The 27055-nt window shown below is 44.4% G+C and overlaps 1 long non-coding RNA gene across 1 annotated transcript in view; it reads right to left on the bottom strand.

Annotated features, from left to right (window-relative positions):
- Nucleotides 1-7341: 7341 nt before the first annotated feature.
- Nucleotides 7342-27055, bottom strand: part of LOC143415985 (uncharacterized) — a 33116-nt gene continuing 13402 nt past the window's right edge. Inside the window, exon 3 of the long non-coding RNA XR_013096411.1 lies at nucleotides 7342-9100. This is a non-coding gene — a long non-coding RNA (uncharacterized LOC143415985). The remainder of the gene's footprint in view (nucleotides 9101-27055) is intronic.

The following is a 27055-nucleotide window of genomic DNA, read 5'->3' as shown; positions in this document are numbered from 1 at the left end:
CTTCATCAGAGAACCTTCTGTACACAGCAGACAGAGGCTGCTGCCACTGAAGTCCATCTGCTAGAGAGCTTTAAACACTGGTTATTGAAGTGGCTTTGATGATACTGATACACAGTCTTTGCTGCTGTCACAGGACAGGGATCCACCAGGGAGTAGTTGTCAGGATAAAGAGCCTTCGCTTCTCTAAATATAAACTGGATACTTGTAGGAAACTTTGGGAAGCAGCATTTTTCCTCATATCGTCTAAACTGAAGTTAGCTCAGGTGCTTCTTCCATACTTGCTCTGCAGAAAGCCAAAGAGTTTGGAGCTCTGCAAACATTTGCAGCACAGCTGGATGTTTGTAACTTTGGTCACCTCTGTATCATCCCTCAGATTCTTTCTGCACAGCTTTGAAACCACGACAGCACGAGTGATGCTGAGGAGACGTCCAGTTTAAACAGACCTTTATTCCTGGAACACAAACACATGAAGTGATGCTGCTAAAGAAGAACATTTAATCGCACTAATGAATCAAGCATCTGTTTGTCTGTCAGTCTGTCAACAGTTCCTCTGATCGACTTCAGACTTGGTGGGTATTTTGTTTTTGCAGCGGTCAAAGTCGATCAGCGTGTTGCTTTGTCTGCTGTAAATCTGCCTGTACAAAGGGAAACATGCATGTTTTAGATGCAAACTCACAACATGGCTGCATTTTTGTGATTATGTGTATTTTATATTGATTTATTCTATTATGTTTTGTATATGAATCTTTACAAGTGTGTCGATACAAAGGCTTGATTAAAACAAAGGTCTCAGCTGTGCTGTTAGGGATGCTCTCATATTTGTTTCAAATGTAATAAATCAAAGGATTTCAGGCTTTTCATCCTTTTTATTTGTTTGGTTCTAACAGCAGCTGGATAAAAACATGCAGGTGATGAATATAATTGTGTGATATTATGAGCATTGTGAATAAAGAAAGAGCAGAGATAGTAAAAAGGAAACAGGTGATGGACGTGAGATTTTCAGAACAAAAGCTCCTCAGTGAGACGATCACCTGGACACAAGGTCAGGCAGCTGGGACTCATCTAGAGAGCAAAATGGAAAAGTGATCTGTGCAGAACATCACTGTTGATTGCAGTTATTTACATCAGACTTCTTCTCTGAGATAAGAGCACCATTTGTGGGAAAGATGACAGTATTTCCAGGCTGGATGCTGTTTGCAGGGAGAACTGAATGAAAGTCTCCTGCACCTCAGCGCTGAGGTCCACACCTGTGAACACAGATGAGGTCAATCTGCTGCAGCACGTAGAGCTTTACTGATCAGCAGGTTCAAAGGATTGAGCAGAGCGTAGAGTCAGAGCTAAATGCCACATCACCATAGAGTTTGTTAACAACAGCTTTCTTTGCCCTTTGTCTCGATGGACTGAATCAGGGATACTCGTCATACTTCACCTCAACCACGTCACTGAGAGACCCCAGCCTGACACAGCAGCAGAGATGATGAAAGCAGAAACAGCAAACAGATGCTTCAGTTGTGTTTCTCTCTGTGTGTGCGCTCACGCCCACTTGTGTGTGTGAACTTTCCACGTACCTCAGCTTGTTTCTCCAACATGAGCCATCAGGGCTGAAAAACATCACTAACACATGAATTCTTTCTCTTTTTGTTATCACCTGTGATCATGTGTCTCATGTTTCTGTCATTCACCAGTTCTTGTAGAGTTACGTGTAACTAGACTTCTGTGGGACGTAAATGATTGTTTTGTATGCAGATCTGTACAAAGGATGGAAACACTTGATTACAAAGGAGATCTCAGCTGTGTTGTTATGGATGGACTTCAACGTATTTGTTAAAAAAGAGAATAAAGCAAAGTGTTTTAGCTGTTTGGGAGTTTTTGTTTGATTCGATTCAGTTTTATTTCTATGGAGTCAAATAATAAGAAAGGCTCTAGAACAGCCCTGAGTTTGTCCAGGTGACACTCCTCTGAAGAACAAAGACAAAGAGGAAGAAGGGGACTCGTTTTCAAGTCTTGTTTCTTTCAAAATAAAAGCTGAAATGTTTTGGAAGCATGATAATATTTCAGCCAGGATGCCGTCTCCAAGGAGACCTGCACCTCAGCGCTGAGCTCCACATCACGCCCTGTGAAAGCACAGATATAAATCTGCTGCAGTGAGACGAACTTTACCCAACACAAGTGTAGAAGTAGACATTTGACTTTACCTACAACCTGTTAACAACAAAGCTTTCATTGCCTCTGTTGTTGATGTCATGTAGGACTAATCATACTTCACATCAGCCATGCACACGTCAGAGGATCTCCAGGCTTTCAGTAATAAAGCCAAGCAGATGATGTGAACATAGCAATAGTAAAACATGCATCATAATCAGCTGTGTGTGTCGACTATGTGGCACCTCAGTCTTGTTGGCATGAAGAAAAGTTGTGTAACATGTAGCATAAGGGCTGCAAAGACATCATGTAGACAGCAGTCGTCTGTTAGTCGTAACGTATCTCCTGTTAAAGAGTTAAATGTGCGTTCTCCATCTCTGTCCTCTCACAGCTCGCCGTACACCAACTCCAGCTGTGGTAACCATGGCTGTGCCCATCAACACGCTGAAGCTGAGACGCCACCCGTCACTATGGCGACTCCAATAGGGTTACCTGTCAGCTGTGGACGCATGAAAGGAAAACAGCAGAAACACAGACATGTTTACTGGAACATTTCCTATTGACAGCTTTATGGAAAAGTGGGTTTAAACACTTTTCTATGTTTTATTTTGTTTATTTATGGATTTATTGTGAAAGGAATTTCAAAGGTTTAATTTGACCTTTCCCCTGTTTTTCATACAGACTGGAGACGAATGGATGGTGCTTTCTTTGTTTGTCTAAAGATAATGAATAAAACTCTACACACATCTTAAACCACCCTCCTTTCTATATATTTTGTTATATAAATGGAAAGTATATAAGACACAAACTGAGCTTATATGATACTAAGGACCCTGGAGGTCAGTCCACCTTTATAATTCAGCACAGCCTGGAGTCTCTTAGTCAAGCTTGTTTGTGTTTTCTGTGAGGAAGTTTTCAGCAGCAGCTCTTTTCTTGAATGTTGGTTCCCTTTGTTTCCATCCTCTGTTAAGATGTTTCAGTAATGTTGAGGTCTGGGGAGGCCAATCCATGGCTGACGTCCTGTGATGCTGCATTAGCAGTTTGTTCATAGTGAAAAATGAAGCCACTGCCAATCAGACATTTGCACAGTGGATCAACTTCTGATGGTACTGTCCTGAATTCCACACCTATAATATGTTTGCACATACTGATGAATATGTGCAGCTGATTTTCAGTCCAGTTCCTGTGTGACAGACGCCAGTCTTTCTGCCTGTGTCCTTCCTTAACAATAGAGCCATCCTTCCACTGAGACTGTTTCTGATGAGGCTTCACTGAGCAGTAGATGGATCCCTCAGCTCGTCTAATCGTCCTATTTCTAACACATGACTGTCAGAAACTGTTAATCTGCTGCAGCTCTTTAACTCCTCCACTTCTTTTTTGTAATCTCTTAGTTTCCTCATCTTTTAAGGTGGCACTGCACACCAGATCCAAAGTCAACATGCTGTTATATGATGGAGTTGAACCTGTAATGGAGTTTGATTTAAACCAATCAGCAATTAAGTGAATGATGATGAGCAAAGATGGTGGAGGTGGTGGATGAAGACCCGGACAGCTGTGGTTGGCTCCTCGTATAGAGCAGAGTGAGGTTGTGTTTGCACATTATTATAAAACCATGTTCACCATATATTTTAGCTGCAGACAATAACATGATTTCTTTGCTGTGGTGATTTTATTCCACTTTGGTAAAATGGGAAACCATCATTTCTTGCTGTAATTCACACATTATTCCAAGAGCCTCAACACAAGCCTTGTAGTCCGACCATATATAGACAAATCAATAGTTGTGTTTGTAACAGCTCATGAACATGAATCGTTCCACATTACTTTAAAATCATTGCAAACTAAACTGGAATAAATGAGTGTTTATATATAGTTTTGTCTCAGCTGTTCATACACAGTGTTTCAGTTCTTATCAGAGTCCCACCGTCTCACTGTGGTGAACCTTTAGCTCTGTTGGAAGCGTGTTGTTAGACCAGGTTTCCCTCATTTAAAAATAATCTCTCAGTAGAAATGGACATGATGTCTAAGACATAGAAATGCTTATTATGGGTTCACTTGATGTCACTGAAAAGATGCACATGGGTAACGTGCAGGCCATCCAGCTCCGAGGTTTATCTCCTCACCTCGAGTCTGCGACACTCTCTCCGTGTCCTCTCAGATAAGGGCGCGCACATTTCTGCACCATCTTCTAAATTACAAAGAGCGATTCACAAAACAGAAGCTCACAAAACACTCATCACAAACCAAAAATGGCTCCACTGAGCGTCAAACTGTCACCAGAATTACTGATAATCTAAAGACTCACAGAACTCATTTTGTCTCATTGTGTCTTAGTTTGAGACATAAGTGCATGATCATAATACTGTGTAGTTAGATGAGACAGAGCTGATGCTTGCTCTTAATTATCCTCTTCATGTTTCCCGAGCCTCAGCAGTGGAAGCTACCATGGATAGAAAGACTATGACTCATGTTACGTTCCCCTGGGGGGGTCTAGGCGGTGAGGGGGAAGTAACAAAAATGACCGGGTCAGAAAAAGGAGTCAAGAGGCGAAACAGTTAAATAAAACAGTTTTATTGAAGTAATTAAACTAAAAGAGGTGACCAAATACTTATTTTCCACCCTGATTTACGAATAAATTCTTTACAAATCCTACCATGTGGATTCATGGATTTTTTTTTCACATTCTGTCTCTCACAGTTGAAGTGTACCTCTGGTGCAAATTACTGACCTCTGTCATCATTTTAAGTGGGGGAACTTGCACAATCGGTGGCTCAAATCGGTTTGAAAAGAACATTATCTCTATCTTCATGGCAGATGTTTCCTGTCAACCTTTTGACTGCCGCTTCTCCAAAACCACAGACCATGCTCTGCAGTAAGATACCACTTCTGCACGCCCGCAGTTGCAAGCAAACATGATTAACCTCTCACCTATAACTGAATGTATCTACTATGTGTGTGTGTGTGTGTCACGACCTCACTTGGCACTCTGTATCACCTCTCACCTACTAACGCTCGCAGTCAAACAGAGGCCACTCTCACATGTGTTAGCAGTTTACTAAAACTATATATGTAGTATATTGAATAAATGTTTTAATCAAGAACCTCTACTAGAAGCTTAATAAAAGAATATAAAAGTATAAAAGATAATAATGAACAACCTGGTTATTCAAATAGCATCATCCAAACAGCTCCTCAGAATAAGCTGCACTTACACTCTGCTTTTAGTTTCACTTTTGCAAAAGCACGCTCTGCAAACCTGCAGTTTCCTGTCAAGACTTTGCACAGAGTGTCCTCAGAATCAACAGAATCAGCCCATACACACTTAAGATTATAACAAGCATTCAAAAGCATTTAAGATCATAGATTCAACTCAACAGTTTAAAGTGGTTATAACTGCACCTGTAGTAAAGGCTAATTGGGTACCAAAATGTTTAAACATCTGAATGCAATATCAATGCTGTAGATTATATTATTAATGCAATGGTAATGATGATGATTATTAACAGTAGCAACAAAATAATTTCCCTGATCTCCACATTATATAGGTTATAGTATGTTATATATAAACGTAGCTGAAGCAGTTTCATTTGTAGCTTCACGCTGCACTTCACATGTTTGTCCACCAGATGGCAGCACAGAGGCCTGTGTTGGAAAGCTTTGAGTAATGAAGCGTTTTCAATCCAAGCTTCAGAAAGCTTCATGTGGTCATCAAGGAAGCAACCAGGAAATATCTGCTGTGTGTAAAAACAGCAACACAAGAATCCAGGATGAAGACAAGAAACTCAAAGCTCACAAAACAGGTGGAGCTAATTTTGTGACGTGTTTCTGTAAAAACACCACAGAAGTGAATCATCAAAGTTTCCATGTGAGCTGATGATGCTGCTGCAGAGTTTCTGTGAACCTCCTGTGACCCCGCCTCCTCATACAGAGACATCTGATTGCTCTTCAAACTGCATCACGTGGACACATGTGATTGTGTGTTGTAGTATTGATCCCAATGCTGGTATCAGTCCTGGATCAATAACACTGGATGGATGCGTTCAGCATGGAGCCCCTGAGCTGTGTTACAGACAAACATGGAAACTGACAGGTCTGTGTCATTCACAGTCTGTAACACTTCTAAACAACAGAGGCTGACCCAAGTGCCTCAGAGCCAGGCACGCTCACATCACAGCTCTCTAAATAAGCCAGTTTCAAAATAAGAGCTGAAAGCTGTGTTTGCTTGTGTTAGCTTATTATTGTGGAGACTAACATTCAGTGATCATGTGTTCAGACTCATAATGATTACTCTCAGAAATCCTGATCTTTGTATTTACTGTGTGTTGGATCAATAACTGAGATTCATCGTATCACACAGAAGTGCAGCTGCTGTCATGTCCTGATGTTTCTCTGGCTCAGCAGCTTCTCCATCAGAGGTTCACATGGAGCTGATCCAGTATCTCCAGTAACTGTGTTCTGTGCCTCACTGGTTCATCCTTCTGTCTGTGTGACGTCAGTCAGATGTTGAAGTTAAACTCTGTAATCTTCACTGTGTCACAGAGTTCAGTGAGTCCCGTTATTCACAGTATCAATCAGATCATCAGAGAACAGCTGATCAGCAATCAGTGGTGCCAACAGCGCCTCCTGTGGTGAGAGGATGCAATAATGCAATGTAGCATTTTTCCACTCAACACTTGCAGTCATGGAAACTGTCTGTTGGATCTGTGTGACGTTGCTTTCTTGGTTAGAGTTCCTCACAAATGTCCAGATGATTCTTCTAATGAGGCGTCGACCATGTTTGCAGCTCTTTGGAAGAAAACGTCGCCCTTTGCCATCCTTACTTTTCTTTGACTTCTTCAAATGCAGCTGAACTCCAGCTGGTATTTTCTTGGACTTTGCAGCTGTTTCTGGTCATCAGTTCATTCCTGCAAACCTCTGAAGCTGAACAACAATGATGCTGCATTGCTGGCTGATCCCAAAAGGTTGATTCTGTTCATCTGGACGTTTTCAGAAACGTTTGCTCACTGATCAGGTGACTTCTTCAGTCTCAGCTGACTGCAGCTTTACAAGCTTACAAACAGCACATTTGCACAATGACTGAAAGCAGCAGCACCTGATATATATGATACTAATATAATACATATACATATATAATCCATACTAATGATGAAGGAACTGAGCTCACAGTCCATTGTTCATTCAGTGAACTACTCAGTTTATTTTGGGCCTCAGAAATGCTCACTCTGTTTGTACATCACTGTCAGCAATAGACTCATTCTGCTGTGTGGACAGGAACACATGTGACATCACTTCCTGTTTGTTTGTGACTGAAGAGGAAGAAGTTTACAAGGAATCATTTAGAAGAGTTTCAAACATCAACTGATTGAATCCATGAATCTGAAAACATGTTTGTGAGTGAAAGAGACAGACATGTACAGACTGAACTATCTGTTCAACAGTCAGAGTGTTTCTGTAACAGGAGACACTCTTTACACTCCACTCAGCACAGGGACACTGAGGAACCAGACCAGACCATAAACCCAGGATAAAGAGTTTGAGTGAATGTGGTGTTGAAGGTGTGGAGGTGGATCAGAGTGTCAGAGGAGACTCTGTAGAAGGACAGAGTGCCAGCAGGACAGTCCACATACACTGCTGCTCTGTTAGAGACGGAGGAGGAGGAGGAGGAGATGGATGTTAGTCTGTTATTGTGCCTGACAGAACGAGGACCATCATCAGAGCAGCTCAGACTCCAGGACTGATCATTGTTTCCAAACACACAGTCTCTGCCTCCTTTCCTTCTGATGCTTCTGTAACTCACTGATATATAAACTCTTCCTCTCCACTCGACCTCCCAGTAACAGCGACCAGTCAGACCATTTCTACACAGCAGGTGAGGATAAAAACCATCAAATCTGTCTGGATGATCAGGATATGACTGAACCTCCTCCACACAATGTGCCTCAATGTTATTGATATTATTATTAACATTGTTATATAATAATAAAACCTTTATAATAAAACCACTAAAAACCTTTATTCTCATGGTCCAATCATGAGTGAACTCCCCGATGAAGCCTTGTGTGCTAAAACATGTCAGAGTTTTAAAGGTTAAACATGAGTTTCCAAAACGTTTTGCTGGAGAACAATGAACTATTTGACTGAGTTTCAATCATTTACAGACGAGCAAAACCAGGACAGAGAAAAAAGGACAAAACTGACTCAGTAAAAAACAAAAGAAGATCCCATGTAGATCTGTATTATGTAGAAGTTCAGCCCAGCAACCAGTTCAGTTCAACACAAGTTTAAATGATTCTATCTGAACTCTGTGGAGCCTGATCTCAAGCTTTTTGAGTCTGACACAGAAACCAGAGGATCTTTCTGTGTCTTCAGATTCACTGTGATCCAGTGATGGGAGTGATTTCAGCCCTGAGTGATCGCACTGATGTTTGCACAGAGCAGACAATGAGGTGAATGTTTGGGAACATTGGTAACAGTGAAACAGTTTATTAGTAACGTGGGATCGTTTGTGTGCAGAGTATGAACTGAGATTCCTGAAGCTCTTGTCACACTGGTCACAGCTGTAGTTTCCTTCCATGTGTGCACGTTCATGACTGTTACGATTACCTGAATGTGAGAAGCTTCTCTCACAGTGTCTGCACTTGTGTGGTTTCTCTCCTGTGTGGACTCGTTTGTGTGATTTAAGGTCCCTTGCAGTGGTGAAGGATGACCCACACTGATCACAGAGGTGCTTTTTAACCCCACTGTGAATCAGTTCATGTCGTTTTAAATCACTTGGTGTGGTGAAGCTTCTCCCACATTCTTTGCAGTATTTCAGTTTGTCTCCAGTGTGTCTATGTTGATGTACTTTTAGGGTCTTTTGCTGATTGAAAGTTTTTCCACAGAGGTCACAATGAAAGTCTTTCCCACCACCACAGTGATGACAGGGTTGAGAACTGGATCCATCTGTGTCGCTCTGCTTCTAAACAAAGACACAAAGACAGTGTAAGTCAGTCCTTCAACATTTGTATCCTGAACGTCGCCTGAAATAAAGAGCATCTCTGCAGACGTCCAACTACATTTGACTGTTTCAGTTAACACACTCAGTTTACTGGGCTGCAATAACTACAATACTACCACCATAATACTACAGTAATACTAAAATCATAACTGAAAGGAAAATCTGAATAATCACTCAGAGCTGCTTTTCCATGCAGTAGAATTGCTAACATGCTAACACAGTTTAATGAGCAGAGTTGTTCCAAACAGTCAGGCTAAAATGACAAGATAACAATATAAATACTAGGGGTGCAATGATACTCGCATCGATATTGAACCGTTCGATACAGTGCTTTTGGTTCGTACGCATATGTATCGAACAATACAAAATTTGTAATTTATTTTATCAACTTTCCGTCTGACAATGCTGTCTGTGTTGAGCGCTCAGTGAATCTGCTTTCGACTACTCCGCCTAGGCTGCACTGTCGAACGCAGATCCACTGAGCGTTCAACACAGACAGCATTGCCAGAATGAAGAGTGCAGAGCAAGCTAGCGAGACAGAAGTTAAGCTCTCCTTGCAACATGGCAAATTGAACCTCCCCCACCCTCATTCAGATCTGGCGTTTGGAAAGTAAGTGACGGAAGTGACGAGTAAGGTAAGCGACCCATGTTGTAGGTGACGTCAGACGCCGGAGAATTGGCGGAAAAAAAAAAAGAAGCAAATGGTAGCATAGAGTTTAACAAAGGTTTTTCAAGCTTCAGTATTACCAAATATACTAATCAATTGTCATATAACTAACAACATCTGTTCTATCATCTCTAACACCCTGGAGGACAACGGGGGGTGTTTAGACGCTCTCCAAGATTACATCGACCGCTGTTTTCAAGATTTAGTAATGAAGAAGGCCCTCAGTGCATCCTCCCCGACCAAAATTGAGACGCCGTCATCGAAGAGATGTCGCCCGGCAGACTCCCCCGGTACAACATTGCCCGCCGGCAAAGACATCGTAGACATCCTGGAGTCAATCGACAAGCGATTGTCCAGTTTCAATGCGAGGCTGTCCCTGGTGGAGATTTTACACCGGGAATTTAAATCTCTGAGAGAATCCCTGGAATTCAGCCAGCAGCAGGTGGAAACGCTTGCCGCTGAAAATACCACTCTACGGGAGTCGGTCAAATCTCTCACCGATAACGTGACCCAGCTGAACATTGAAAATAAAAAAATAAAAGAGTCCGTTATCGATCTACAAGCCCGTAGCATGAGAGATAGTCTTGTGTTTTCTGGTATTCCAGAATCTGCCGGAGAGGACGCGGAGGCAACGGTGAACAGCTTCATTAAAATCCACCTGAAGCTGCCGGAGGACACCGTAAAGAACATCGACTTCCATAGAGTACATCGCTTGGGGGGCGTGAGGTCGCGGACCGGGAGACCACGGCCTATTGTGGCCAAATTCGGTCAATTCAAACAGAAGGAACAGGTGAAGAGTTGCGGCAGAGAGCTGAAAGGAACGGACTTCAGCGTGAACGACCAGTTCCCCAAAGAGATCCTGGAACGATGCAAGGTCCTGTTCCCAGTTCGACGTAGCTTCATCCAGAAAGGCTCCCGTGCTGTCATCGCCGTGGACGGACAGCTCTACCGACCCCGGCACCACACCGTGGTTATATTGACTCTCTTTCTTGGCTCTCGGTGAAGGCGGTCGCACTTTTCTCCTCTCCTCCTTCCCCTTATCTTCCCTGCTTAGCCTCTTGTGTCCTGTCTTGTCTCGTGTGCACTATTTTTCCCTCGAATAGTCTCTCACTGTCGTTCTCTAAAACCTAACAGAGAATTATGGATTTGATCAACTGGTCTCTGAATGCTATTGACACCCTCTTCTCAACGAGAAGTCTGGGCTCGGGAGAGCCCGAGTGCCCTGGAGGGACTTTCCCTGCCGGATACACGATGGATGGGTGGCAGACCTGGAGGATCTTGTGCCTGGCGGGACTGTCTATCGAGGACGCTGAGGATATTTACCTATTCGGAACCATGATAACAGGGTTCTTGCTGATCGGAGCTGGCTTGGCCCTGACTTATCGGAGAAATAAGAGAGCGGAATCAGCTGTTCAAACCCCCCCTAAGCTGACCGCTGGAATTGAAGCGATGGGACGAGGCGCGGCCTCCCACACCGAACGCAGCATGGTTAACACCTTGGAGACGCTTACAGCTGCCGTGAAGACTCAAACTAACACCATTGAGCGTATGATGGGATACATCAGAGAGGGGCCTGCTCACAATAACACCCTTGAGCGAAAGTTGGATAACATCGCAGAACGGTTCACTGCAGCTGTGGGGTCTCAGAACCAAAAGAACGAGAACACCACGGAACAGAAGCTTGATACCATCATGGGGAGGCTCGCGGCTCTCCAACGGGAAATCGAGGCCCCAGTGTCAGAGTGCTAAATTCGCTGCTCGCATAAAGGAGAAATCAACAATATTCTACATTTGGACACCACGGCGCCAGCTGCTCAGGCCCAAGGCTGGAGCCCACCAAAAAAAACTCCCTGATAACGACTGTGTGATGACTATTCTTCCCATCCCATGAAGGACACCTGGATCGGCTGGAGGACTGTTTACTTAGCCTGATAGGCCGAAGGACACTGTCTCAGCTGAACTCTGGACACGCACACACATACATTTACACTGATAAGCACGCACTCATCCCCCCTCCCTTCCCAACGCCTTCGATGCTTGTTTCCTGCGAGGGAACACGGCGGGTCTGCGTGCCGCGCTGGAATGGTAGCGCTGTGCGGGGCGGCTGCTGTGTTCGCTTCGGATTACCCCTCACCCCCCTCCCACCCCTGTGGCTTGTCATGTCTTCACAATGTTGTGCTGTGGACATTTATGTGCTTTTTGTGCAGAGGAGTTTTTTTGTTTCCTGTTCTCATGCTGTCCTACCATGGAATCATAGCATGAGTAGGGGTCTCTTTTTTTCCTCTTGTACTTTCCCCACTGTAGTGTATATTTCAATGTTTTTCTGATTCTACCAATCTCCGACCTGTTTCCCCATGTAATGTTTGTGTTATATTAGTGCGCATGCGCCAACCAGCGTGCAGCCTGTTACAGTCGCTCCTGCTTTTCTCTTAGTTTAGCTCTTTTTTCTTACATATTCTTTTTTTTTTCTGACTTGTATTTTCCTCCGTTTTCTATCTCTTACTCAATCATGTGGATTGAGAGAGTTTTTGTTCTTCTGGTGGCCGTGGAACTGTTACTTTTATCAAGGAACGGGACCGCGGCACATCTCCTACACGCACGGACTGTTTACTCCAGAGATCAGCTGATCGCCCTGATGCCGGCTGGCTCGCTGGCCAGGCCCGCAGAAGTACCAGCTGAAATTTGGAGGAAAACACATCGGGGATGCAGAGGTCAAGGACAGAAGAGAAGAAAAAAGGTGACGGTGAGACAGCGGAGGCTCGAAGCGAGGAGGAGGTTTAAACCGTGTCTGCCGTCTATCGTGATGGGTAATGTGCGATCGTTGGCAATTAAAATCGACGAGCTCTCAGCACTGGTACGGAGTCAGAGGGAATACCGAGAGTGTAGCCTGATGTGTTTCACCGAATCATGGATGCACCAGGACATTCCCGATGAGAATGCTTCCGTGGAAGGCTTCCACACTGTTCGGGCGGACAGGGACAGCATCGCTAGCGGTAAGCGGAAAGGAGGTGGGCTTGCTGTTTTAGTTAACAACCGGTGGTGTAACCCTGCCAACATAACAATCAAAGAAAGGATTTGTTGCCCGGACACTGAACTGTGTGCTGTTGGACTCAGGCCGTATTATTTACCCAGGGAATTCTCTCACGTCATCTTGGTGGCTGTCTATGTTCCCCCCTCTGCTAACCCCACAGCTGCATGTGACACTATCCACTCTGCCATAGCTCGGCTACAGACTCAGCACCCGAGTGCCTTTATTGTGATCTCGGGTGACTTCAACCATGTATCACTGGACAATACACTACCAACATTCAAACAATATGTGGACTGTCCCACCAGGGGAGAGAAAACTTTAGACTTACTGTATGCTAACGTCAAGGATGCATACAGCTCCTCCTCCCTCCCCCCACTTGGTAGGTCAGATCATAACCTGATTCACCTCACCCCCCGCTATGTGCCAATTGTGAGGAGGGAACCTGTGACCACCAGGACTGTCAGGAGGTGGTCAGAGGAGGCCTTAGCAGAACTACAGGGCTGTTTCGAGGTGACCGACTGGGAAACACTCTGTGAGCCTCACGCCGAGGACATCAATGGGCTTACTGAGTGTATCACAGACTACATAACTTTCTGCACCGACTCCATTGTTCCAGCTCAGACTGTTCATTGTTACCCAAATAACAAGCCGTGGGTGACTAAGGACATCAAAGCCCTCCTCAACAACAAGAAGAGGGCTTTCAGAGGGGGCAACAAAGAGGAGGTGAGGAAGATCCAGGTGTTACTAAAGGACAAGATCAGAGAGGCTAAGGACAATTACAGGAGGAAGCTGGAGTGGAAACTCCAGCAGAACAGCATGAGAGAGGTGTGGAGGGGCATGAAGACCATCACTGGATTCAGGCCAACCAACAGCAGGGGAACTGAGGGAGGTGAGAATAGAGCCGACGAGTTGAATCTGTTTTTCAATAGATTTGACACCACAGTGTCTGCTCCCACCCCCACAACCTCACCTGCAGTCAGCCTGGAATCCAGAGCCACACCACTGTGCCAGCCTCTCTCTTCACATGTTGCCTCCTGTGAGAGTCCTGACACCCCTCCCCCACCCATCACCTTCACTCAATACCAGGTTGAGATGCAAATGAGGAGACTTCACTCAGGCAAGTCTGCTGGACCAGACGGAGTGAGTCCCCTTGTCCTCAAGGCCTGTGCCCCCCAGCTGTGTGGAGTCTTTCATAAACTGTTTATGCTGAGTCTGAGTCTGCAGAGGGTCCTGGTGATGTGGAAGACATCATGCCTCGTCCCTGTACCAAAGACGCCACGTCCCAGTGGCCCCCAGGATTACAGGCCCGTGGCATTGACCTCCCACATCATGAAGACCCTGGAAAGGCTCATCCTGGACCAGCTGCGACCCATAGTAAGACCACACCTGGATCCCCTTCAGTTCGCTTATCAGCCTCGTCTCGGAACTGAGGACGCCATCATCTACCTGCTCAATCGTGTCTACACCCATCTGGACCAGCCGGCGAGCACTGTGAGGGTCATGTTTTTTGACTTTTCCAGTGCTTTCAACACCATCAGGCCGACCCTCCTGGGTGATAAGTTAGCAGCGATGCAGGTGGATGCTTCTCTGGTGTCCTGGATTGTTGATTACCTGACAGGAAGACCACAATATGTACGTCTCCCACAGTGTGTGTCTGACAAGGTGATCAGCAACACAGGGGCACCACAGGGGACTGTCCTCTCCCCCTTCCTCTTCACCCTCTACACCACAGACTTCAGCCACTGCACAGAGACCTGCCATCTTCAGAAGTTTTCTGATGACTCTGCGGTGGTTGGATGCATCAGCAGGGATGATGAGACAGAGTACCGGGCTGTGGTCGACTCCTTTGTCACGTGGTGTGAGCAGAATCATCTGCAGCTCAACGTGGCAAAGACCAAGGAACTGATCGTGGACTTCAGGAAGACCAGGAAACACTTGACCCCTGTTTCAATTCAGGGGGTCAGTGTTGACATTGTGGAGGACTATAAATACCTTGGAGTACACATTGACAATAAACTGGACTGGGCTAAAAACACCACAGCACTTTACAGGAAGGGCCAGAGTCGTCTCTATTTTTTGAGGCGACTGAGGTCCTTCAACATCTGCCAGAAAATGCTGAGGATTTTCTATGAGTCTGTTGTGGCCAGTGCGATCCTCTATGCTGTTGCATGCTGGGGGAGCAGGCTGAGGGTCGCAGATGCCAACAGACTTAATAAACTAATCCGTAAGGCCAGCAATGTTGTGGGGATGGAGCTGGACTCCCTCAAGGTGGTGTCGGAGAGGCGGATGCTGTCCAAGATAAAGAAAATGTTGGATAACACCTCCCACCCACTCCATGACAGGCTGGTCAGTCACAGGAGCTCGTTCAGTGAGAGACTGAGATTACCGAAAAGCACCACTGAACGACACAGGAAATCATTCCTGCCTGTGGCCATCTCCCTGTACAACGCATCCACTTAACACACTGTTTGCTGCTACAACTACACGTTTCTTTTCCAACTATTTATTTATGAGTGACTTATGTATGTATGTATGTATATATATGTATATATTGTACTATTCTTAGTTAGTGTATTGTCTGTCTTGTCTTAATGTTGGTTTAAAATGGAGCACTGTAACAAAAAATAATTTCCCCCAGGGATCAATAAAGTATTCTGATTATGATTCTGATATATGTACGGTCGGGGGGGGGGGGGGGGGGGGGGGTCCCATTTCACTGCAGGGCAACCTGCATGTGACGAATAAAAGCTTGATTGATTGATTGATTCCAGATAAGAACCCGCTACACTCTTTTCTTATTCATTCACACTCTCTCCTTTAACATGAGTTTAAGCTAGTAATATCAGTAGGATGTCATAGCAGATATAACACCGTCACCCTCCGTCATTACTTTAATTGGAATGTTTCTGTTTCGTTTCCTTTTTTTGTTGTCGCTCACAGTTCATGTGGTTTCTTTCTTTCTCTTGTCTTTCACTGCTGTGTTCACCTACTTCCCCACTCACCTACAAACAACACCCTCTATTTCTCCATATTTTCACACCACGATCACGCAAACACATCAGCTCAACGGCAGCACATTCACAACAGCCTCACAGCACGCACAGACTTGCAGGACACATAACACAAGCCACGCTTGTTCATATTAGTGAATATTCACACACATAGTCAGACTTATGGAGCCTCTCACCACACTTTTTTTTCTCTCTCTCTCTCTTTCTATTTACAAACAAGGGATGTTTCCACATTCTCTCCACCTGTCTAAACGAAACACCCAGCGTACATCATTAGACATACACACACAATTATGGGCATGCTGAGGTTTGTCACATGGAATGTAAATGGAGCTGGCACCAGAGGAAAGAGGTTAAAGATATTTAACCAGCTTAAAAAACTACAGGCAGATGTTGTTTTATTACAAGAAACTCACAGACCTGTCACAGGTTTAAACGAACTTAAAACACCTGAGTTTCCTAACGTGTTTGCAGCCTGTTATAATTCTAGACAACGGGGAGTAGCAATTTTAATACATAAAAATGTTAATTTTACAGTACTCGATACAGTTATAGATCCAGAGGGTAGATTTCTAATTATTAAACTATCAATATTGAACAAAAAACTATGTATTGTAAGTATATATGGTCCAAATGTTGATGAACCCTCATTCTTCCACGGATTTTTTAGTACACTCTCTGAACACCTCGATTGCGCACTCATTCTTGGCGGTGACCTCAACCTTGGACTAAATGAAGAAATGGATAGGCTCAACACAACAGGAACTCAGCGCAATTGGCAATCCACAAATATAATCAAACAGTATATGAGCGACTTTGGCCTTCGCGATGCATGGCGCTCCCTTCCCCCCAACAGTAAGGAATATACTTTTTTCTTGCATGTTCATCACTCTTACTCTCGTCTGGATTATTTTTTGGTCAGCAGCTCACTGCTGAGCGACATTTCAGACACTGAGATTCATCCTATAGCTGTCAGCGATCATGCTTCTGTATCTTTAACACTAATGCACAAGAATAATACTACGCCAAGTAAAAACTGGAGATTTAATACATCACTGCTTAAAGATGAAGACTTTATTAAATATTTTAAAAAGGAATGGACTTCATATTTAGACTTTAATGACACTCCCGGAATATCTGCTTCTGTTCTATGGGAAGCAGGGAAAGCTGTGATGAGAGGTAAAATAATTTCTTTCTCATCACACAAAAAGAAAGAAGAAAACAAATATATTCAGGAATTAGAAAAAACCATCAAATCACTAGAAGAAGCCTACGCGTGCGACCAAGATCAGGAAACATTGAACAAAATACGCAAGACAAAACTAGAATTAAATGAAACTATTAATAAAAAAACACAATTCCTTATACAAAGACTTCGCTTGCAGAATTTTGAACACAGTAACAAATCAGGTCGATTTCTAGCTAACCAGTTAAAAATAAAGAAAGAAAAAAACAACTATATGTGCTGCTAAAGATTTATCGGGGAACACAATATATGACCCTGGAAGAATAAACAACATTTTTAGGGATTTCTATGAAACTTTATACTCACCACAAATAAACCCATCTAAAAATGAAATTGACCTGTTTCTTGACAACTTTACTCTTCCAAAATTACTAGACAGTCAAGCAATGGAACTGGATTCGCCACTGACGCCAAGTGAATTCCAGGAAGCCCTGATAAGTATGCCCAATAATAAGGCTCCAGGTCCAGACGGCTTCCCTGCAGAATTCTACAAAGAATTCTGGACAATTCTGGCACCAGTATTCCACGGAATGTTGCAGGAAATCGAGGAAAATGGCAGACTACCACCAAACATGAATTCTGCCAACATTAGTCTCCTGCTAAAACCAGGCAAAGACCCTTTATTTCCCTCAAGCTATCGTCCAATTTCTCTTTTAAATGTAGACCTTAAAATAATCTGCAAAGCTCTCTCAAAGAGATTAGAGAAAATAACCCCCCTCTTAATTCATCCTGACCAAACTGGTTTCATAAAAGGTCGGCACTCCTCAACAAACACTCGTAGATTACTTAATTTAATAGACTACTCATACAATAAAAACATCGAAACCATAATATTATCTCTAGATGCAGAAAAAGCATTTGACAGAGTTAACTGGAAATTTTTATTCGCAACTTTACACAAATTTGGTTTTGGAAACTCTTTCATAAACTGGATAAGAATATTATACAATTCCCCAACAGCTCGTATCAGAACAAATGACCAGACATCCTCCAGCTTCTGTCTCCTGAGGGGCACCAGACAGGGATGCCCACTCTCTCCTTCACTTTTTGCAATTTTTATCGAACCTCTAGCAGCAGCATTTAGACAGGCTACAACAATTAAGGGCATAAAATGTAAGAACATAGAACATAAAATCAGTCTCTATGCGGATGATGTGTTGCTTTTTCTGCAAAACACACAAACCAACCTCTCTGAGGTAATTACTCTAATAAACTGGTTTTCAAGAGTTTCAGATTATTCAATTAACTGGCCAAAATCTACAGTTCTCCCCATTAACTGCTCCTTCCATAATACTTCCTCTGCCCCACTGCAATCCGGAAATATTAAATATTTAGGTATTAATGTTTCTCCTAAGCTTTCAGACTTAACTAAATTAAACCACATCCCAATTCTAAAGAAAGTAGAAGGCGATCTGACTAGATGGAAATCTTTACCCATATCACTCATGGGAAGGGTCGCCACTATAAAAATGATGATCTTGCCAAAAATAAATTACTTATTTTTGATGATCCCTAACAAACCATCACAAGATTGGTTCAGATCTCTGGATTCATATATTTCCAAATTCCTTTGGAAAGATAAACCCCCGCATATCAGCTTAAAAATGCTACAAAAAAAAGGGATAGAGGAGGATTAGAACTGCCTAATTTTCACCAATACTTCTTAGCCAACAGGCTTCAGTTCATCTCGGAATTGTTAAAACATACCTTCTTAGATGAGCCCTGGCTAGATGTTGAACAGGCACTATGCAAGGATCTAGAGATTTCAGACCTACCATTTATTAGCTCAAACATCAAAAGACATGAATGCTTTAAAAGTATCAACATCAGCTTCTCTCTGACAGCATGGTGGGAGTTTCTAAAAATAACGAAGTCTTCATTAATCCCATGCAAACGTACACCTATCTGGAATAACCCTGACATATTACAAAACAATAATATGATTAATTTCCCAGAATGGAGTTGTAAAGGAATTAAACACTTAGAACATACATTAGAGGGAACAGAATTTATTCCATTTGACAGACTAGTTGCACAATATGGGATCAACAAGAAAAGATTTTTAGAATATCAACAAATTAAATCCATAATAAAAAAGAAATTTAACCTCAGTCAAGTTGAATTACAAACACCACCAAGTGCGGCACATTTCCTTACTCTTAAATCCCCCAAATTATTATCTAAAATATACAGAACACTTTCTAAATTAGATGAATCAATATCACTTCCTATTGCAAAGTGGGAAGCAGATTTATCAGTCAGTTTAGACCAAAACTTCTGGTCTCAGGTATGCTCAAAAACCTTTAAATTGATTAAAAATCCCAGTCTGCAATTAATACAATACAAAATACTACATAGAGTGCAGTATACAGGTCATCGGATGTTCAAGATAGGCTTTACATCTTCCAACAACTGCTCACACTGTCAAGGCAATACACCAGACAATTACATTCACGCTCTTTGGTTCTGTCCACCAGTGCAGAAGTTTTGGCGCGAGATATGTGAAGACTTATCAAAATGTCTGAAATGTAACATTCCAACTTCCCCCTTAGTGTGTTTGTTGGGCAGCTTAGATAATGTCACTTCAGAAAAGAATATTGCCCATATGGTTTTCACTGCCCTATGCATAGCCAAGAAAACTGTCCTCATGAACTGGAAAAATAAAAACAATCTTAATTCTAACCAATATAGAAATTATCTATTAGATTACATTAGTCTTGATACAGCCTCGGCCACCACATCAGATCAATTGCTCTGGGCTCCTTTGATCAGCTCCATCACCTAGTGGGGGTGGGGGGGGGGGTGGGGGGTCATAGTTTGGTCCCGCCTTCACTGTTGTGATTGGTGTGGGGGCAGGGACAGGCTTAGGGCGTCGGGGGGTTCCCCGGAGGCATCTTCCTTGCGGGGCTCAACCCGGGGTAGCGGTCATGTCCGGTTGGGGGCTCTTCTGGCTCTCAGGTGACTGTTTCCTCGTGGCTGCGTGCAGCGGGGCTAAGGGAGGGTCTTTGCTGACGGACGTGGGTTACTGACCTGGTAGCCTGGCTGCCCCTGGGTGGGTCCGGGATGGGCGTGAGGTTCTGGGGGCGCTCCGTCTCTGGGCTGGGGCCCTGGCCGGGCCTCGGGGCCTTGGATCCTGGTTGGTGTGTTGCCGGGGTTGAGGGCGGGTGGGTGCATGGGGGCCCATCCCTGGCGCAGGGTGCCGCCGGTGCGTCGAGCCACCTGGGGGGCTCTTCAACTGGTGGGGGAGATTGTCACACCTTGCAGGAGCTTTCCTCTCCTCAGGAACTCTCTGCAGGAGGGGGAGATACAGGAGAGGTGGAGGAAGATCTCAGCCTGGGTGTCTATTGTCTCATGTAGTCTGGAAGATGAGTGGATGGTGGGGTGGGTGCAGTTTTCTCTGTGGTGGGGTTGGGTGGACTGTCCCGGGGCTGGGGGGCGCTGCTGCGCTGGGTCCCGGTCTGGATGGGCCTGGGCCCCCTTTCCCTGGCGGGTCGCGGAGTATGGGAGTGCCTACTGGGGTCAGCGGGGGAGCTGGCCCCGGGGAGGGGTCACCTGCCCCTCCCTTCCTTCGCTCCCCATCTCCAGCTGCCTCCCTCTTCCCGCTCCACCACAACCACCCACACATGCAGGGCCTTGGAGTAGGGGTATGTCACCAGGGTGCAGAGGAGGCTACCCCCCACCCCTCTGTCCCCTTCTGGCTGCCTCTGCCTCAATTTTATCCCACAACTTAGACATTCACATTACTCACACTCTCATTACACATACATATAGGATCTTGGGGGTGGGCACGATACACGGAGTCTAAATTACCATCAGGGTTGTACACCTCACCCCTGGCGTCGTTGCCCACCTCTCAATTTTAAATACACGTGCGACATTGAGGGCTAGCAGGAGGGACTATGCGCTTACCTGCTGCTCTCTGGCAGGTAGCTCCATGCCCTCCTGGGTTTTAAATGCACCTTAGAACACACATGCATCAACACTACAAAGATGCGGGTGGAGGGAGGCTTGGAGTCTTCTCTCACCCCCATTCTCTGCGGCCTGCTGGAGCGGGGGGGCTAGGAGGAGTTGGCCGTCCGACTGCAGTCTGGAGTGTGGGGCCTCCCTGCTGCTGCGGAGTCGGGGCGGTCTGCCTCTCCCCACCACAGGGAAAAGGGTAACACCACCTGGGTCTGGGTGCAGTTCCCCCCTCCAGGGGCAAGGGTACCTAGACCTGGTTCGTAGAGTACGCTTGGGGAGTGTGTACAGCGTCTCTTTATGTCCCAACCACATTGGTTGAGTGTGGAGTAAGTGCATATGAGAGCATGAGGGTGGGAATGGATGTTTGTGTCTGTGTGTTCCTGTATGTCTGTGTCTATATGTCAGGTTGGGTATCAGACGCCACATCTCTGGGGACATCTCAGGCCCTCCAAGGTTTGGAGGCCTATCTCCACCACCACCATTTCCCCTGCCGGTGGTGGACTCCCTCAGGTGTCGGTGCATTGGTGGTTCTTTGTGTTTGGGGGTGGGCATCCGGGTACACACCGGCTCACTCCTTGGCGGCCGCTTATCGGGGCCTGGAGCCTGGGGCTCGCTCGGGCCACTTCGAAGGTGGGGTGCCCCCGGCCTCTCAGCCTGGGGCTCGGTCACTCAGGCACGGCTGGCTGCCGGCGGAGCTCACGGGCGCGTCACTGCAACTCCCCCTGGCTTCTGCTCCGCGGCTGCTGAGTGAGCCCTCATCTGGGACTCTCCTCAGCTCTTACTGGGACAGTGGCGCGGCTACCCCTCTGTTGGTCTTCCTTGGTCTCTTGTGCTCTGGGAGCCTCTGGATGTCTGGAGGTTTGATCTCCTCCATACCTGCTTCATACCCTGGAGGACAGGGCTGTGGCTCCCCACACTCCCTAGCAGATCGTTACATGGAGAAACCTTTGGAATGCAAGCATGCTGATCCACACAGGTATGCACACAGGTGTACACACGGATATTCACAGACGCGGACTACAGCTTTCTTGGCTGCTGCCTCAAAGCACATTGTGCGCTGTTTATCTTGCGTGCTGCACAATATCGTTTATTATTTAGTAACTATTGATATCTATGGCTAGCTAGTTTATTGTGATTGTGCTGTTTTTTTATTATATTGCTCTTTGTTGTTTGCTTTCTCTTCTGTTTTTTTCCCTCCATACAGGTGACCCAGGTGTTTTATTTGTTTGTGTTTTTTTTTTTTCTTTCTTCCACCCCTTCTCACCGTCTCTTCTCCCCTTTGGTTTTCTTTCTCTCCCTCTCTTTCTTTCATTCTTTCTCCCTGTCCTATCCCCCAGTCATGTCTGTCCCATTTGTAGCAACTGAAAATAAAATAAATTCATATTTATAATAGAGATGGACTGATCCGATATTACGTATCGGTATCGGTCCGATACTGACCTAAATTACTGGATCGGATATCGGAGAAAAATAAAAAAATGTAATCCGATCCATTAAATATCACGAAAGCACCTCACAAAACTTGCAACACGCCGTAACTCGCCTCAGAACGTTAGCACGTCGGAGCAGTATGCATCACGTGATAGAGCGGCTGTGGCATGCGGGACCGTCGGTGGTCTGGATAGCATGTGGAGCTTCGCTAGCAACCTGGCATTTCATCTCCGACAAAGTTATCCCCGAGAGAAGTGAAGCAAGTGTGTAAGTCCATCTCTGAATGTTTGTAAAGCTTTCCCAAGTTAAGCTTAACAAGCGACTGCCTCTCGCTCTCCGGCTGCTACTTCAATCGTGAAACTGCTCAATGATCAGCTGATCGGCTTTTCTGTCGCGAGTCCGTCTCTCTTGTTTGTTTTTGGCCCACTTTGCACCAGAAAGAGGAAACCAGCGGCTGAACAACAGCAGCACGTTTAAGCTTGATAAGCTGTTGTTACAATTTATTTAATATTACTTTCTACACCAGGATCTTTTTCTATGTAGCTGACGGCTGGTAACTGTGCAGGGGCGAATCTAGCAAAGTTTAACCAGGGGGGCATTAACTGGGAAAAGGGGGCACAAAGACATACTTTTCTTTCTTATTCTCATTTAAAATGTCTAGCTTTTAATAAATAATTATCTGACACCCAAAGTTTTAATTTGATGTAAAATGAATAGAAGTCAATTACTGTATATAGTGACTATTAAGTCTAATATATATACCCTAGTAAGCTATAGTACTTTTTCCTTTGGGAAGGTACCATCTGTGCAGTCTGCAATTTTGTTGAAGAAAGATGTTGAATCTATTTAATATTTCTTGAAAAATAATTGATTTCTGTGCATTTTTTTTTCACACTGCATCAAATTAAGGCTGATTACGTCGATTAAGCATCATGGGGTGGCGCGTGAGGGGTGGTTACCTATTTTTTATTTATTTATTTTTGTTGTTGCTGGGAGTTGGAACCCTATTAGTTAGGTTGCTTAATATTTACGCTAAGTACTCTTTAAAATACCAGAATAGGGAGTATGGTGTAGGTTTAAGTTTATTAAACCTCCAACTTGTTTTATTCCATACGTTATCCATCTGTGCTTGGTGCCAAGGCTGAGATAAACGAGGAGTTATCTCATAAAGAGGAACAAACAGTACTCCAAGAACAGACAAAGCCCAGCAGAAACCTTGAGGAGGAGCTCCATTTGCCCCCACCCGGGAAGAGCCTCAGAAAGGCAAGAAAAGGGGTCCCTATTTGCCTCCAACTCTCTCAACAACACCAACGACCAGGACAAGGGACCACGACCTTCCCCAGTCCCCCAAACCCCTGACAGGCCATCACCCTCCTCCCCCTCCCTTTCTCCCTCCCCCCCACACCTGAAATTCACTGAGGAGATGATGGAGCGGGTCAATGCTGGGCTCAGATCTACCCCCCGTCCCAATCCCTTTTTGTCCCCCATAAACCCCCCACCAGAGCGGCCAAAGGTTCGCCATCGAGCCCCACCCTCAACAGAGCAATCGAAGTCACATTGCCCAGCCTCGCCCCCCTTAGTTCCTCTTTACCACCTTCACGCTCTGTCTCCGCAGTCTGATGTGTGATGTGTTTAGGGTCCGGGCTATGAGGATTATGGCAGTGGTGACTTTTCCCAGGAGAAGCTGGGACCCTGTTTACTAGAAGGTTTTAAAATCTCTGTACTTTTAGGTGACAGAAGGAGACATGTGGCCTGGTCAAAACACAGAGAGGTGCACTCTAAAAGATCTTTAAACATAGTAAACATACCTTGTGTGCCACAGACTGCTCCCAAACACGAGGGGACAAGTAATACCTCTAAAACACTTAAGTTGGCTTTATTAAACGTTAGATCTTTAGCTGGGAAAACATTTTTAATTAATGATTTAATCACTGAGCACAGCCTTGATTTTATGTTTTTAACTGAAACTTGGTTGGACCAAAGTAACAGTGGAGCTGTTCTCATCGAGACGACCCCTCCTAACTACAGTTTTATCAGTGAGGCCAGGGCGAGCAGGAGAGGAGGAGGGGTTGCTGTCTTATTTAATGAATCATTTCAATGTAAGCAGCTATCTCCTGGAAGTTTTCAGTCTTTTGAATATGTGGCTTTACAGCTGAAGGCCCCATCCAAAGTTGTGTTTCTTAATGTTTACAGGCCTCCCAAATACTGCACAGACTTTTTTAATGACCTCAGTGAACTGCTGTCTGTGATCTGTGTTGATTTTGACTGTGTAATTATTGCTGGGGATTTTAACATCCATGTGGACAACCCTCAGGACAAAGGGACTAAAGACCTGAGTAACACTGGGCAACTTTGGGCTGACTCAGCATGTAACAGAGGCCACACATAATAGAGGACACACTCTTGACCTACTGATCTCCAAAGGCCTGAGCATTTCAAAGGTTACTGTGTCTGATGTGGGCCTGTCTGATCATTACTGTGTTTTCTTTGAAAGTAAAATCTCAGCCCACACAAATATATCAACAACAGTGATCACAAAACGGTGTATAACTGAACACAGTAGTGCAATTTTTAACCAGGTCTTCCCATTAACACCTGACCTGTCCAGAGGGTCAGTCAATGAGCTCGTCAATAGCTTCAATGCTAACATGTTAAATGTAATGGACACTATTGCTCCCATTAAGGTGAAGGTTATCTCTGGAAGGAAAAAGTCTCCATGGAGAAACTCCACACTGGTGAAAAATGAAAAAAGAGAGTGTAGGAAAGCTGAGCGCAGATGGAGAAAAACAAACCTCCAGGTTCATTATGACATTTATAAAGAGAAACTTCACAATTATAATTTACAACTGAGGAGTGCAAGGAGGTCCTACTTCTCTGACATCATCACTAAAAACAGCCATAATGCTCGGGTCTTATTTTCTACAGTTGACAGGCTAACAAACCCTCCTGTGCCAGTGGCAGCTGAACTTCATTCGACCATGGCCTGCAATGACTTTGCCAAATTCTTCACAGAAAAAATCCAAAAAATTAGACAAGCAATTGGTACATCAACAGCAGATCCAGGATATGTACTGTGTCCACCAAAAAACTGTTTAAACACCATGAAACAGTTTCACCCGATTAACAGCAAAGACCTGGAGGACATCTTAGGTCAACTGAACTCCTCCTCCTGCTGTTTAGATGTCCTGCCAACAAGTTTTTTCAAAAAGGTCTCAAAGACTTTAGAGTCAGACCTGTTACAGATCGTCAACTTTTCTTTATTATCTGGTGTGTTTCCAGAATCACTAAAAACTGCTGTAATCAAACCTATACTGAAAAAGGACAATCTTGACAAGACACAAATGAACAACTACAGGCCGATCTCAAATCTCCCATTTTTAAGTAAGATCATTGAAAAAGCAGTTTCTCAACAGCTCAATTACTTCTTAAAACAGAATAATTGCTACGATGCCTTCCAGTCAGGTTTTAGACAGAACCACAGCACTGAAACCGCTCTGACCAAAGTGTTTAATGACATATGTCTGAATACAGACAGTGGAAAAATGTCAGTCCTAGTTTTACTGGATCTCAGTGCAGCATTTGATACAGTTGACCACAACATATTACTCAAACGACTGGAGAACTGGACAGGTCTTTCAGGAACTGTACTAAACTGGTTCAAAACATACTTAGAAAACAGGAAATACTTTGTATCAATAGGTAACTTCACATCTGAGCAGACAAGTATCACATGTGGAGTTCCCCAAGGTTCCATCTTGGGACCCCTTCTGTTTAACATTTACATGCTCCCACTGGCACAGATTATAAACAACAACAAAATAAACTATCACAGCTATGCAGATGACACACAAATATATATCACAATGTCACCAGGAGACCAAGGCCCTGTGCATGCTCTTGGTAAATGCATTGAGGAAATCAATGACTGGTTGTGCCACAATTTTCTCCAGCTAAACAAAAACAAAACTGAGGTAATAGTCTTTGGCGCCAAAGAAAAACGATTACAGGTCACCAGAGAACTTCAATCTATACATCTAAAAACCACAAACCAGGCGAGAAATTTGGGTGTAGTGATGGATGCAGACCTAAACTTAGAAAAACACATTAAGACAATAACAAAGTCAGCTTACTATCACCTCAAGAATATTTCAAGGATAAAAGATCTGATGTCTCAACAGGACCTGGAAAAACTAGTCCATGCATTCATCTTTAGTAGGCTTGATTACTGTAACAGCATCTTTACAGGTCTACCTAAAAAATCAGTCAGACAACTACAGCTCATTCAGAACTCTGCTGCTCGAGTCCTCACTAAGACCAAAAAAGTGGACCACATCAGTCCAGCTCTGAGGTCTTTACACTGGCTGCCTGTCCGTCAGAGGATAGACTTTAAAGTTCTGATGCTGGTCTATAAAGCTGTGAATGGTTTAGGACCAAAATACATCAGTGACCTCCTGACCCAGTATGAGCCTTCCAGATCCCTCAGGTCATCTGGATCCGGTCTTTTATCAGTTCCCAGAGTCAGAACCAGACACGGAGAAGCTGCATTCAGCTTTTATGCTCCTTATATCTG

The sequence above is a fragment of the Maylandia zebra genome, unplaced genomic scaffold (genome assembly GCF_041146795.1).
Source record: "Maylandia zebra isolate NMK-2024a unplaced genomic scaffold, Mzebra_GT3a scaffold11, whole genome shotgun sequence".
Classification (NCBI taxonomy): Eukaryota; Metazoa; Chordata; class Actinopteri; order Cichliformes; family Cichlidae; genus Maylandia; species Maylandia zebra.
Note: the sequence above shows the minus strand (reverse complement) of the source record. Positions and strands in the feature narration are given on the sequence as shown.